This window comes from Girardinichthys multiradiatus, chromosome 18 (genome assembly GCF_021462225.1).
Source record: "Girardinichthys multiradiatus isolate DD_20200921_A chromosome 18, DD_fGirMul_XY1, whole genome shotgun sequence".
NCBI classification, from domain to species: Eukaryota; Metazoa; Chordata; class Actinopteri; order Cyprinodontiformes; family Goodeidae; genus Girardinichthys; species Girardinichthys multiradiatus.
In genome coordinates, this window is record NC_061810.1 from 24124785 (window position 1) to 24137710 (window position 12926).

Genomic DNA, 12926 nt, shown 5'->3' on the forward strand with positions numbered 1-12926 from the left:
TTCGTGTATTTCAAGACAAATATTTTTCCCCATCTTGCATATGCCAGTCAAAAACTCAAGATGGAGTTAAAGATTAGGATTCTAACCATCAGCCACGGCCGCCTCAAACAGTCTGGGTGTGAGTTTTCCAGAGGTGGAGGGGTGAATAGAGAAAGCTGTGGGTGATGTGTTTCTCGTTGGACTAAGAGGCAGCCTGTTGCTGCTTTCGCCAAGCTGTTGCCAGGGGATACAGTCGCCAGTAAGGGGAGGAGAGAGGAGAGGGTGAAGGCGGAGGTGGGAGAGGTGTGACAAGAGCAGCGACAGGAGGATGGAGCATTGTTTTAGTCACTGATGCTTTTGGTAAAACGTTAGCCAAAGTCTGTATTCCTTAGAGGATGCCTCAGTGAGTATTACCTGCTTTACTCACACCTTTATGTGACGCTGTTTGTGGTGTGATCTGCCAGAATGGTGTTTGTAGTCCTATAACAAGATATAGTCCAAATATTTCAGCAAATATTTAACAAAACTAGTACAACTGTAAAAAAAAAAAAAAAAAAATATTCGCTTTAAGAGATTTTTGCAGGAAAAAAAACCAAAACATATTTGTAAGGCTCTTTATAGCAGTGTTTTTGTAAGCGAATGACTTAAAGTGAGAGTATTTATAATTTTTTACAGTGTTCTGTTGATCAATTACAAAACAAATGTTAAGTTCCAAAATTTGTCAAAAGAGAAAAATATTGTTCAAAGTGCCCCAACACTCCAATAATAATTGCTTGATCGAGAGAAAAATAATTGATCCAATTTCAAAAAAAATAATCCACAATGATTCTTGAGGGTTAAAAATGTTAAATGGGAGTAAAAGCAACATCTGTTCGAGCCAGCAACAGCTTTGTTGTACATCGCTTCGCCTCTGACACCGGATGCCCATCTTCATTTTATAAGCACATATAATATCATACCTTTACACGTAGTTTGGTGGCTTTTGAGCTGTATTTCTGAGTCAGAGTGGCTGCTCCTCTGTTTGAATATTTTAGAGTGATTTTGGTAACTCAAAGACAGACAAAATGAAGCCTGAATCTTAACCTTGAATGTCTACGACTGTTTTGGAGAGATTGTGTACACACAGCTGTCTCCTATAAAGGCACATGCAATTCATGGATCTTTTATGCTTTAATACAACTATAAAGGGAAGTCTGATGGGGGAAAATGATGCTTTGGTACCAATTACAGTCCATCATAAGTGCCATTTGGTTTTTCTTTATTAATTTTATGCAGAAATTGCGAAGCTTCAAACATTAAGTACAACAACACTACAATATTAAATGTTTGCATAAAGTTGAAGATTTTTTAATTTTTTTTAATATTGACAAATTAAATGCATCTTAAACCAAATATTTACATACACTGTATAAAAAGACACTTTATTCTTCATTGTCTACCATTAAATGAGACTAAATCGTTTTTTTTTGTTCAGTTATGTTTACCAAAATTATTTCTATTTGATGTCAGGACTTTGTAATCTTTACCACAGTAGAGTTAAGCGAAGGCACACCTGTGGATCAATTTTAAAGCAACACTTCAAGCACACTTTTCCCTTGTGTAGCGCAATGGACAAATCTAAAGAAATCAGCCAAGATAGGAGGAAGAGAGTTGTGGATCTACACAAGTCTGGTTCAGCCTTGGATACAGGTTCTTGAAGAGTGAAGGTGCCACCTTCATCTGTTCAGACAGTGTGCAAGGACTAACAACATGGAATGTCCAGCCACAATGCAGTTGTGGAAAGGCAAAGATTAATACTAATCAATTTTATTTTTATAATGCACTTTTCATTCCAAGGAATCTGAGTGCTACAATAAAAACACAAGAAAAAAACACCACTAGATTCTTTGTCCCAGAGATGAATGTGTTTTGGTGCCAAACCCCAGAACAAAGACAAAGGCTTTAGAAATATGTTGGTTGCAGAGTGTCTATGCATAGTAAAACAAGTCCTGTACAACATGTGGCAACAATACCAATTTTTACATTCGGAGGAAAACTGAAGAAGCTTGCCAGTCTTTAAAAAACATCCCAACTGTGAAGTACAGGAGTAGCAGCATCATGTTGTGTGAGTGTTTTGCAGCTGGAGGATCTAGTATTTTCTCCAAAAACAAAGTGGCATCATTGGAACAGATAATTATATAAATACTTTAAAGCAAGGGTGCAAATGGGTCTTCAGAATTAAGAATGACTCCAAGTATACCAGCAAATTAGTTGCAATGCTGTAAAGGTGTGTGTATAAGGTAGCCTCCGAACCTGACTCGGTTACACCAGTTCTATCAGGAGGAATGGGCCAAAATCCAAGTGAGCTATGGTGAGAAACTTGTGGAACGATACCCAAAATGTTTGACCCAAGTCAGTTTAAAGGCCAGTTCTACCAAATACTAAACAAATGAATGTGAACCTCTGCATGCGAAGAAAGTAAAAAAACAACTCATTATTCTGGCATCCAGGAAATATGAATAATTTAGGTTACCCTAGCTTACCTAAAACAGGTTAAGTATGATTAGATGTCAGCAAAAAACGTAAAATGTTTTTTTTATTTTTATAACATCTATGTAAATATCAGGTTTAAACTGTAGAAGCTGTTTGAGATTGCTCTCCTATGTTGGCCATCCAATGTTCACACATTCTCAGAGTATTTGAGGGTAAAATTCTATGTCCTCTATGTTCACAACATCGTTAAAGCTCATAAGAGGATATGGGTAACCTTCAGAGTACATGCTGGTCTAATACACACACACAGACTGTGGAATGAGCTTAATGTCAGTCATTGTGGCCGTGTTGGAGAAAAGAAAAATCCAATGTGTATCGTTTCACTGCTTTACTCGTGCATGTGAATCCCCTCTCAGATGAACAGACAGTGATGTACGGACTTGCCTTTCCAAAATGATCACCGCTCCTCTGTTTGTGGGGAGATTGAATTACACAAACAGAATCTGTCTTTAAAGCCACACCATTCCTGAGATGTGCAGTGTTGAGATGATGAAGGTTCTCCGATTTCACTTTTAAATTGAAGATGACTCATTAGTCCTGTTGGGTGTGTTTTAATTTAGATGATGCTGAATGTGACACACCTATCTATTTTGTGTTCAACTTTAAATAGGATATCAGAGAATTTAAATAATACTTTTTTAAATGTGTTTATGTTGGGCATTTAGAGGAAAAGAAATTGCCTAAAAGTAAACAGTATGGAAGACGGTGTGAGCTTTTTTATATGCTCTTAGTTCTTTTCGAAGCTGAGAAAATAAAGGACTCAGTGAATGATTTCAGGTTTTAGTGTTATAAAACATTTTTCTAACTGATCATTTATCAGGAATACTTACTTGGGTGAAGTAAAGCATTTACTCGTACTCGTACTCGTCGTCTTCCGCTTATCCGGGACCGGGTCGCGGGGGCAGCAGACTCAGCAGAGACGCCCAGATGTCCCTCTCCCCAGACACCTCCTCCAACTCCTCCGGGTGGAGCCCAAGGCGTTCCCAGGCCAGCCGAGAGACATAGTCCCTCCAGCGTGTCCTGGGCCGTCCCCTGGGCCTCCTCCCGGTGGGACGTGCCTGGAACACCTCCCGAGGAAGGCGTCCAGGAGGCATCCGGTATAGATGCCCGAGCCACCTCAACTGGCTCCTCTCGATGTGGAGGAGCAGCGGCTCTACTCCGAGCCCCTCCTGGATGGCCGAGCTCCTCACCCTATCTCTAAGGGAGTGCCCAGCCACCCTACGGAGGAAGCTCATTTCAGCCTCTTGTATCCGGGATCTCGTTCTTTCGGTCATGACCCAAAGTTCATGGCCATAGGTGAGGGTAGGAACGTAGACCGACCGGTAAATCGAGAGCTTCGCTTTTCGGCTCAGCTCTCTTTTCACCACAACAGACCGGCACAGCGCCCCCATTACTGTGGCAGCCGCACCGATCCGTCTGTCGATCTCCCACTCCATTCTTCCCTCACTCGTGAACAAGGAGGAGCTGATCTTCATCCCAGCCGCTTCACACTCGGCTGCGAACCGCCCCAGTGCATGCTGTAGGTCTTGGCTAGATGGGGCCAGCAGGACCACGTCATCTGCAAAAAGAAGAGATGAAATCCTCTGGTCCCCAAACCAGACCCCCTCTGGCCCTTGGCTGCGCCTAGAAATCCTGTCCATAAAAGTTATGAACAGGACCAGTGACAAAGGGCAGCCCTGCCGGAGTCCAACATACACCGGGAACAAGTCCGACTTAGTGGTTGGATCCGGCAATGCGAACCAAACTCCTGCTCCGCTTGTACAGAGACCGGATGGCCCATAGTAAAGAGCCACCGATTCCATACTCCTGGAGCACCCCCCACAGGGCATCACGAGGGACACAGTCAAATGCCTTCTCCAGGTCCACAAAACACATGTGGACCGGTTGGGCAAACTCCCATGAACCCTCGAGTACCATGTAGAGGGTATAGAGCTGGTCCAGTGTCCCACGGCCGGGACGAAAACCACACTGCTCCTCCTGAAGCCGGGGTTCCACTATCGGCCGGACTCTCCTCTCCAATACCCTGGCGTAGGCCTTACCAGGGAGGCTGAGGAGTGTGATCCCCCTGTAGTTGGAACACACCCTCCCCACCCCAGTCTGCCCCAGTCTGCCAATCCAAAGGCACTGTCCCCGTCCGCCACGCAATGTTGAAGAGGCGTGTCAACCATGACAGCCGCACAACATCCGTAGACTTGAGGTACTCAGGGCGGATCTCATCCAACCCCGAAGCCTTGCCACCGTGGAGCTTTTTAACCACCTCGGTGATTTCAGCGTGGGTGATGAAAGAGTCCAACCCCGAGTCCCCAGCCTCTGTTTCGACCAGGGAATGCGTGATGGCAGGATTGAGGAGATCCTCGAAGTACTCCTTCCACCGCCCGATAATGTCCTCAGTCGAGGTCAGCAGCTCCCCACCCACACTGTAAACAGTGTTGGCGAAGCACTGCTTCCCCCTCCTGAGGCGCCGGACGGTTTGCCAGAATTGCTTCGGGGCCAACCGGTAGTCCTTCTCCATGGCCTCACTGAACTCCTCCCAGGTCCGAGTCTTTGCCTCTGCCACCGCCCGGGCCGTGGCACGCTTGGCCCCACGGTACCCGTCAGCCGCCTCAGGAGTCCCACAAGCCAACCACAGTCGATAGGACTCCCTCTTCAGCCCGACAGCATCCCTTACTTCCGGTGTCCACCACCGGGTTCGGGTATTGCTGCCGCGACAGGCACCGCAGACCTCACGGCCGCAGCTACGGGCAGCAGCATCGACAATGGATGTGGAGAACATGGTCCATTCGGACTCTATGTCTCCAACATCCTTCGGAATCTCCCAGAAGTGAGAGTTGAATACATCCCTGGCCAAGGGGTCCGCCAGACGCTCCCAGCAGACCCTCACTATGCGCTTGGGCCTGCCAAGTCGGTCCGGCTTTCTCCTCCTCCAGCGGATCCAACTCACCACCAGGTGGTGATCAGTGGACAGCTCAGCCCCTCTCTTCACCCGAGTGTCCAAAACATGCAGCCGAAGGTCTGATGATACGACAACAAAGTCGATCATTGACCTCCTGCCAAGGGTATCCTGGTGCCAAGTGCACTGATGGACACCCTTATGTTTGAACATGGTGTTCATTATGGACAATCCGTGACTAGAACAGAAGTCCAATAACAAAACACCGCTTGGATTCAGATCGGGGAGGCCATTCCTCCCAATCACGCCTTTCCAGGTGTCACTGTGGTTTCCCACGTGGGCGTTGAAGTCCCCCAGCAGAATAATGGAGTCCCCAGGAGGGGCACTATCCAGCACCCCCGACAGGGATGCCAATAAGGCCAGGTACTCCACACTACCACTCGGCCCGTAGGCCGAAATGATAGTCAGAGACCTCTCCCCAACCCGAAGGCGCAAAGATGCGACCCTCTCATCTACTGGGGTAAACCCCAACACGAGACGGCTGAGCTGGGGGGCAACAAGCAAACCCACCCCAGCCCGCCGCCTCTCCCCGCGGGCTACTCCAGAGTAGAAGAGAGTCCAGCCCCTCTCGAGGAGATGGGTTCCAGAGCCCACGTTGTGCGTGGAGGCGAGCCCGACTATTTCTAGTCGATATCTCTCGAACTCCCGCACAATCTCAGGCTCCTTCCCCCCCAGCGAGGTAACATTCCACATCCCTAGAGCCAGCCTAAGCATCCGGGGATCGGGCCGCCGAGGTCTCCACCTTCGTCTGCCGCCCAATCCTCTTTGCACCGGTCCCTCACGGTTCCCCCTGCAGGTGGTGGGCCCACTTTATATTTTGCTAAATCCAAGTCTTTGTTACTGTTCAAGCCAATCTAGGTACAAAAAACAGACATGATTTGTTAGAAAAGTTTCTTTCAGTTTACGCCAATTATTGCAATTTGTTGTGGTGGTCTTGATCAAATTTTTTTTAGGCTTTCTGAAGGCATTTTAATGTTTTATTTGGACTTTTGCTGCTTTTTTATTTTATTGTCAGTCCAAAGCTTTTTGTTAAGGATCTCTGACCAATACATTTATGGATACAAAGGACTCAACCAGACTTAACCAGCACTGTGGTACATTTGTGTGAAAGAACATATTTTAAACAGGATCTTTAGACTATTTCTTACTAAAAGTATATTCTTAAGTGAAACCTGTAAAAGGTAAAGATGGATATATGTGTCCCGATCTGAACTTTTGTCCTCTGAACCAATTATTTGAGGAAAGGTATTCACTGAAATTGAACCCAAGTCTGTTACGTTAAAATAAATGGCACATATATGATTGAAGTAACATTAAAATGCAGTGAAATAAGATCAAATGCTCTACATTAGTATCGTGATTATGCTCAAATTCATTCATCAATGGTTATCCGGACAATGTCGCAGTTTTCTGGAAAGCTAGGCCAACTTTAGCATGGTCATTCTCTGTTTTAATTCAACTTGTTGATAATTTGGCTCATAACTTATTCAGAAACTTGCATTTTGCTTTGAATGCCATTGAATTTAACTATAACTGCTCGGAAAACTGTGTCAAAAGACTCAGTGCTCCGCATTATAGGGAAAGAAAAACACTTTTGTTAGATACAGCGCTGGAGAGGGTTTTGGTTGGATCCATACATAACTTTCCATGGCTGATGGATCACTGATGTATTGATAGATGGACATGGCCCGCAATAACTAGAAGTTCCCTAATATTTTTGTCCTTCATTTATTTACTGGCTTCATTTCTTCAAGTACACGCTAGATACTGCTCAGCTCTGTTTGTTACCCTCCTGGCTTCTTCACAGTGGTTCTGTACTTTTCTTTGTGCTTACCAAAAAAACGTGTCAAGTTGTGATGAATCAATGTAGAAATCGAAATGTTCAAATATTAGAAAATTAAATAATGTTGTTCAACCGCCTGTCACAAATATTCTCTCTCCTCCTTTTCTATTTCGGTATTTTCTTTTTCTTTGCCTCCTCAGCTCCGTCAGCTGAACAGTGAACGTTGACTCTCCCAGTGTAATGATGGTTCCAGTGTTTTTTGCTGAAGTTTGACAGAAACTGGGCTAAGCGTAGGTTTACTTTGGTCCCACACTGCTGACAACTTCACTGCGAAACTTGCCGTCGTGTGATTCTTCAGCCTCTCAGCTGGGGCTGCTATGGTAACTTGGCTTATGAAATTAAAAGTGACATTCCAAGCATTATTTCACAATGTTCCTTGTTCTGATGTTCGTGTGTGTGTGTGTGTGTGTGTGTGTGTGTGTGTGTGTGTGTGTGTGTGTGTGTGTGTAATCTAATAAAGACAACCAAGGGAAAATCGTAGAACATTCCTGTCTTTGGAGAAGTTCCCCTCTTTTTTTCTTCATAGGTAAACATATCTTACTGTATTGCTTGTCTTGTTTTTGGGTCATTCAGTCAGCAATATTATCACCTTAGCACTTCTTAGAAGACATCAGCAAATCCTACAGCTGCATGTGTGAATTACTGTTAATATATGCCGGCCCTGAATAAACAGCAAGTAATCTAAATTTCAGTTTAGCTTCCATGAGAAAATAAGCTGTGGATTTGTTGATGTAATCATTGTAATTTAGGCTTAATTCAAATTAGAAATTCACACAGAGGCAACTGTGTTCCTATGAGGTGTGTAATTTGTCCATTTGCATTTTGTGTGTGTGTGTGTGTGTGTGTGTGTGTGTGTGTTCCTGTCTTGGCATCACAGTGAGAACCAATTTCCTGATTTCACCATCAAATTGAGGACCATTTGTACCAAAGTGAGGACATTTTGCTGGTCCTCACGACCTATTTTGCTAACGGTTAGGTTTAGGACTAAGGTGTGAATTGAGTTTAGGTTAAGGTTAGGGTTAGGCATGCACTGGTAATGGTTAGGTTTAGGGTTATTGTCAGGGTTAGGGCATAGAAAGGGTTGAAAATGACTGAAAATCAATGGAAGTCAATGGGAGTCAACACATGGTCCTCACTACATATAGCAAAACAAGAGTGTGTGTGTGTGTCGTACATACATTTAACCAACTGTTAAATCGGAAGACTCAGAAACATGATTTTAACTGGTTTCGCTCCCACTAATCTCTATAATGTCCCCTTACATGTTGCTCCCCTGCCACATTTCCACTAGCTGTATTAAAGCTGCTGTCATAATTCCCACTGGGTATTCGACTGCTCTTCCTGGCGGAATTGGTTGGTTTTCTTGTGGTCTGATCCAAGCCCACTTTTTATCACTGTCCAGAAATTATGCAGATGCTTTCATATAAACTTGTCATATCCATTATAAAACAGGTTCTGATGTGTCCAAACACTGAAAGCCTAAAATTAATTAGCGCTGCAATTATTTATGAAGGTATCTGAGTTTTTAATTTTCAGTTTTCAAGTTGTTGATCTGCTGGGCATATAGAGGACACTTGTGCTCCAGATAAAGTTGAAATCTCTACTTTGTGGGATTCAATCTTGGTTTGTAACGGTGTGATAGACATGGAGCCTAGTTTGGTCTGATTTGGTGAACCTTAATTTCTGCAAAAAGCTTAAAAAATAAGCCCCTTATTCAAATTACACAAATAAAAGTTACTTTTTTGAGATCGAAGCCAAAAATATGTACAATGCCGTGAAAAGGAATTTTCCCCATATACTTAATACCACATTATCCCATCTGTTGATGGCAAGAGCTGATTTCAAGCCCTTGTGATAAATGACAATTAGTGTTTTACATTACTGTGGGGGAATTTTGACCTACTCTTGTTGGCAGAATGTTTTCATTTAGTCACACTGAAGGGTTTTCAAGCATGAACAGGACCTCAAGCAGACCTCAGTTTAGAGTTTGACACTCCATAACCTTCATTTTAAGACATTCATAAGCAGATATTGTGGGGATCTTTAGATCATTGTTCCAATGCATGACCTAAATGCGCTTGGGCTTAAGGTCATGAACTGATGGGTGAACACTCTCCTTCAGGATTTTCTGCTAGAGAGCAGAATTCATGGCTCCATCTACTACAGCAAGCAAAGCATTCCCCGATCTTCACACTACCCCAGACACGTTTGTCTGGCACCATGATGTTGTTTTTATGAGAGGATGTGTTAGTTTTTACACCAGTTGTAACAGGAAGTACACCTTCCGACAAGTTCCACTTTTTTCTCACCAGTCCACAGAATATTTTCCCTAAAGTCTTGGGGATCATCCAAATTTTATTTTATTTTTTTGAAAACTGCTTAATGAATTACTTAGATTGAAATATTTAAGAGTAAAATAAAAAATCCAAAAAATATCAGTGATGGGGAAAATTCTATTTCACGACCAGATTGTGACCAGTTGAGTAATTCTCGAGGGAACTGATTAGGGTAGACACCTAACATTAGTCCTTCTGCATGATATAATGGGGTATTTAAGCATGAATTATTCTGAATAACTCCCCACTTGCACTACAATTATGGAAAAAAAAGAGTTGATGATTACTGTGTATTGTGTGCTTTGCTCTGTAGCCTTGTTTAGTCCTGTTGTTTTTTTCCTTCACCATATGTTTGTGTTCATATGACAGTTATTAGTGGACTGGAACAGTAATATTGAGCTAAAGAAAAATTATTTTGATAAAAGGGATAAGTGGGTGCAACTTACTCAACAATAAAAATTGAAACACCACCTTTCAGCCTCCTTTGGATCCCAACAGCGCCCCTGGGACCTCTTCAGATGCCAAACACTAAACATACCCTTTCTGGGAAGTTATTGTTAAGGTTATTTATAGGGCACAGTGCTGCTGGCAGAGCAAAGCAGGCTAAGACGGGGAAAAAAAAAACAAACTCCTCCTCTGTGTATTTTTATGTGACCTCTCAATCTAAGATGGCAAGAGGGAGAAAGAGCTGCTGTGGTTGTAGAAGCACAACAGGATTCTGCCTGTGGCTTGCTCTGATATTTATGTCCTGTTTGGTACCAGAATATTTTGGGAACCTCCCCTGAGACCCCCATCGAGATTAAACACCCGACATGTTCCTGAGCCCCCCCTTGTTGTTCTCACAAATCTGTTTTTGCCTGCTGTAGTCAAACCAACACAAACAGCATCAGAATCAGCTTCATCAAAGCAGATTAAGGGATGGATTGAACTGTTTTTCATAAGGAGCAAATGAAAACTGATTAAACCGCTAGTGATTCTCTTACATTCAACAAACCTTTCTATGATTTAGATTATTCTCACGTTATCTATGATTGTGAAACACAAGTACAATTCCTTTTAGTTTTAAATTTGTACAGTTTATGTGATAAACCTATCTAATCACATTGTTCTTACCGGGTCTTTAATGTAGGTATCTACCTACCATAATGCATAAACGCCTAAATTGTTTAGAGACCTCTAGCCTTAAATTGGGCTGATGTTCAGTAAATGTCTAATAGATGTTGAAATTTAGCAAATTATGTTCAGCCAAGGATTACCTGAATACATTAACTGTTAAAAGTACAAGTTGATTCTGCTGTTATGAATATCTTATTATGAATATCTTAGCATTATGAGTTATATGGAGCTCCTTGCAATAATATTTCAAACCCCTGAAAATGTTCACATTTTGTCAGGTTACAGGAACACAAACCTGTGTGTTTTAATGGGGTTTTACATGATACCAACAAAAAGTAGTGTCTAATTTTAAAAAGCTTATTCAGATTTGATTCAGAACATCTTAACAGCAATTTCTTTGATCTTGGCACACATTCTCTATCAGATTAGGGTCTGGACTTTGACGACAGCAGTTTTAGCACATAAACAAGCTTTGGTCTAAATCATTTATTTGTAGCTCTGGCTTTATGCTTACGGTCGCTGCCCTAATGGAAGGTAAATCTGTGCCCTTAGTCTCAAGTGGTTTGCAGGACGTAACAAGTTTTCTTCCAGGGTTGCCATGTATTTAACTACATCCATACTCCAATCATCTCTGGCCGACATCATTCTGATTGCTGGTGAAAAGCATCCCCCAAGCATGATGGTGCCACCACCATGTTTCACAGTGGGAATTGTGTGTTCAAGGTGATTTATGGGCTGCACAGTGGCACAGTTGGTAGCACTGTTGCCTTGCAGCAAGAAGGTCCTGGGTTTGATTCCCGGCCGGGGGTCTTTCTGCATGGAGTTTGCATGTTCTCCCCGTGCATGCGTGGGTTCTCACTGGGTACTCTGGCTTCCTCCCACAGTCCAAAGACATGCCTGTTAGGTTAATTGGTCTCTCTAAATTGCCCTTAGGTGTGTGACAATAGAAATTTAACAACATATTAATTGATTAGTTTTAAATACAAAAGGCTTAATAAAGATAATATAATATATTATGTAATATACATAATATACTGCCATCTTGATGTTTCTTGTTTTGTGGCAGAATTTCCTGCATTCCTTTCTTAATCTTTTCGATTTCCTTTCTCTTTGTTCTCATTTCCTTCCTGATGTCATTGTGTTGGAGCAGGTTGCATCCAAATATCACGTTGAGGCACATTAAAGGTGTTTACCTGAGTCAGATTTTTCGCCATTAATCTTTTTTTTTTTTTTGTGTTAAAGTCTTTAATCTATGGCAAACTATTCATCACTATTTGACTTGAATAGATATTTAGCAGGAAGAAGATAAAATGCTGGCTTTTCCCCTAAACTCTTTACGTAGATGTAATTTGAACTTATATTTTGTAAAAAAAAAAAAACACTTTTTTTTGTTTGTGAGGATGAGCATGAAATAACAGCTGGGATTTGTTAAATTTTTCTTTTTGTTGTCTGATTTTATAGAGGGACCTACAGAAGTAGAGAGAGGAGATTTGGCTTAATATAAGAAGAATTACCATGTAAATTAAACTTTTAATAACCTTGATGCGGTCCTTTACAATGCAGACTACAGAATTAGTTTTCTAAATGTCAAAATTGGTAAATGGCATTTTCACCTCTTTCAAAACATGAACACTTCGCAACCAGTGATGTCTTGTTGTTAATTTCATTGTCTCTGTCTTGTTTTCTTTCATACTCCCAAATGTGCCACATATTTTCATGTGTTTATTTTTATCTCATATAATGATTTTACAAAGACACGTGAGATCCCCATGGTATGACTTCCTTTAGTAAAATACCAGTTTAACAACATTTAAAATTTTAAACAAAAAATGTAAAACCTGATCTAATTCTTTTTATTTAAAGCAGAAAAGAAACAATTTTTGAGCAGCTGCTCAAATAAATTATTCATTAATTCAGTTATGCTAATGTAATAAGATTTATTGTTATTTTTATTTTGATAAAAAGACTTATGTATCAAAACACAGATAGACTTATATGTAGAACAAACACATCCTCAATTTAGTGGTAGTTTTCAAATGCATATTACTTGGAATGTTATACCATAATATTTAAATGGGCTGCACTTCATAAAGTAAAAAGACATATCAAGCCTATATTAGGTAATTAATAAGTCGAGCTGCCTGCTTAGGCCACCCACTTCGAACTTGCT

The 12926-nt window shown here is 41.8% G+C and overlaps 1 protein-coding gene across 1 annotated transcript in view; it reads left to right on the plus strand.

The window, feature by feature from the left end:
* LOC124883882 (rho guanine nucleotide exchange factor 17-like) overlaps positions 1 to 12926 on the plus strand; it is an 82113-nt gene that overhangs the window by 41442 nt on the left and 27745 nt on the right. The window lies entirely within an intron of this gene.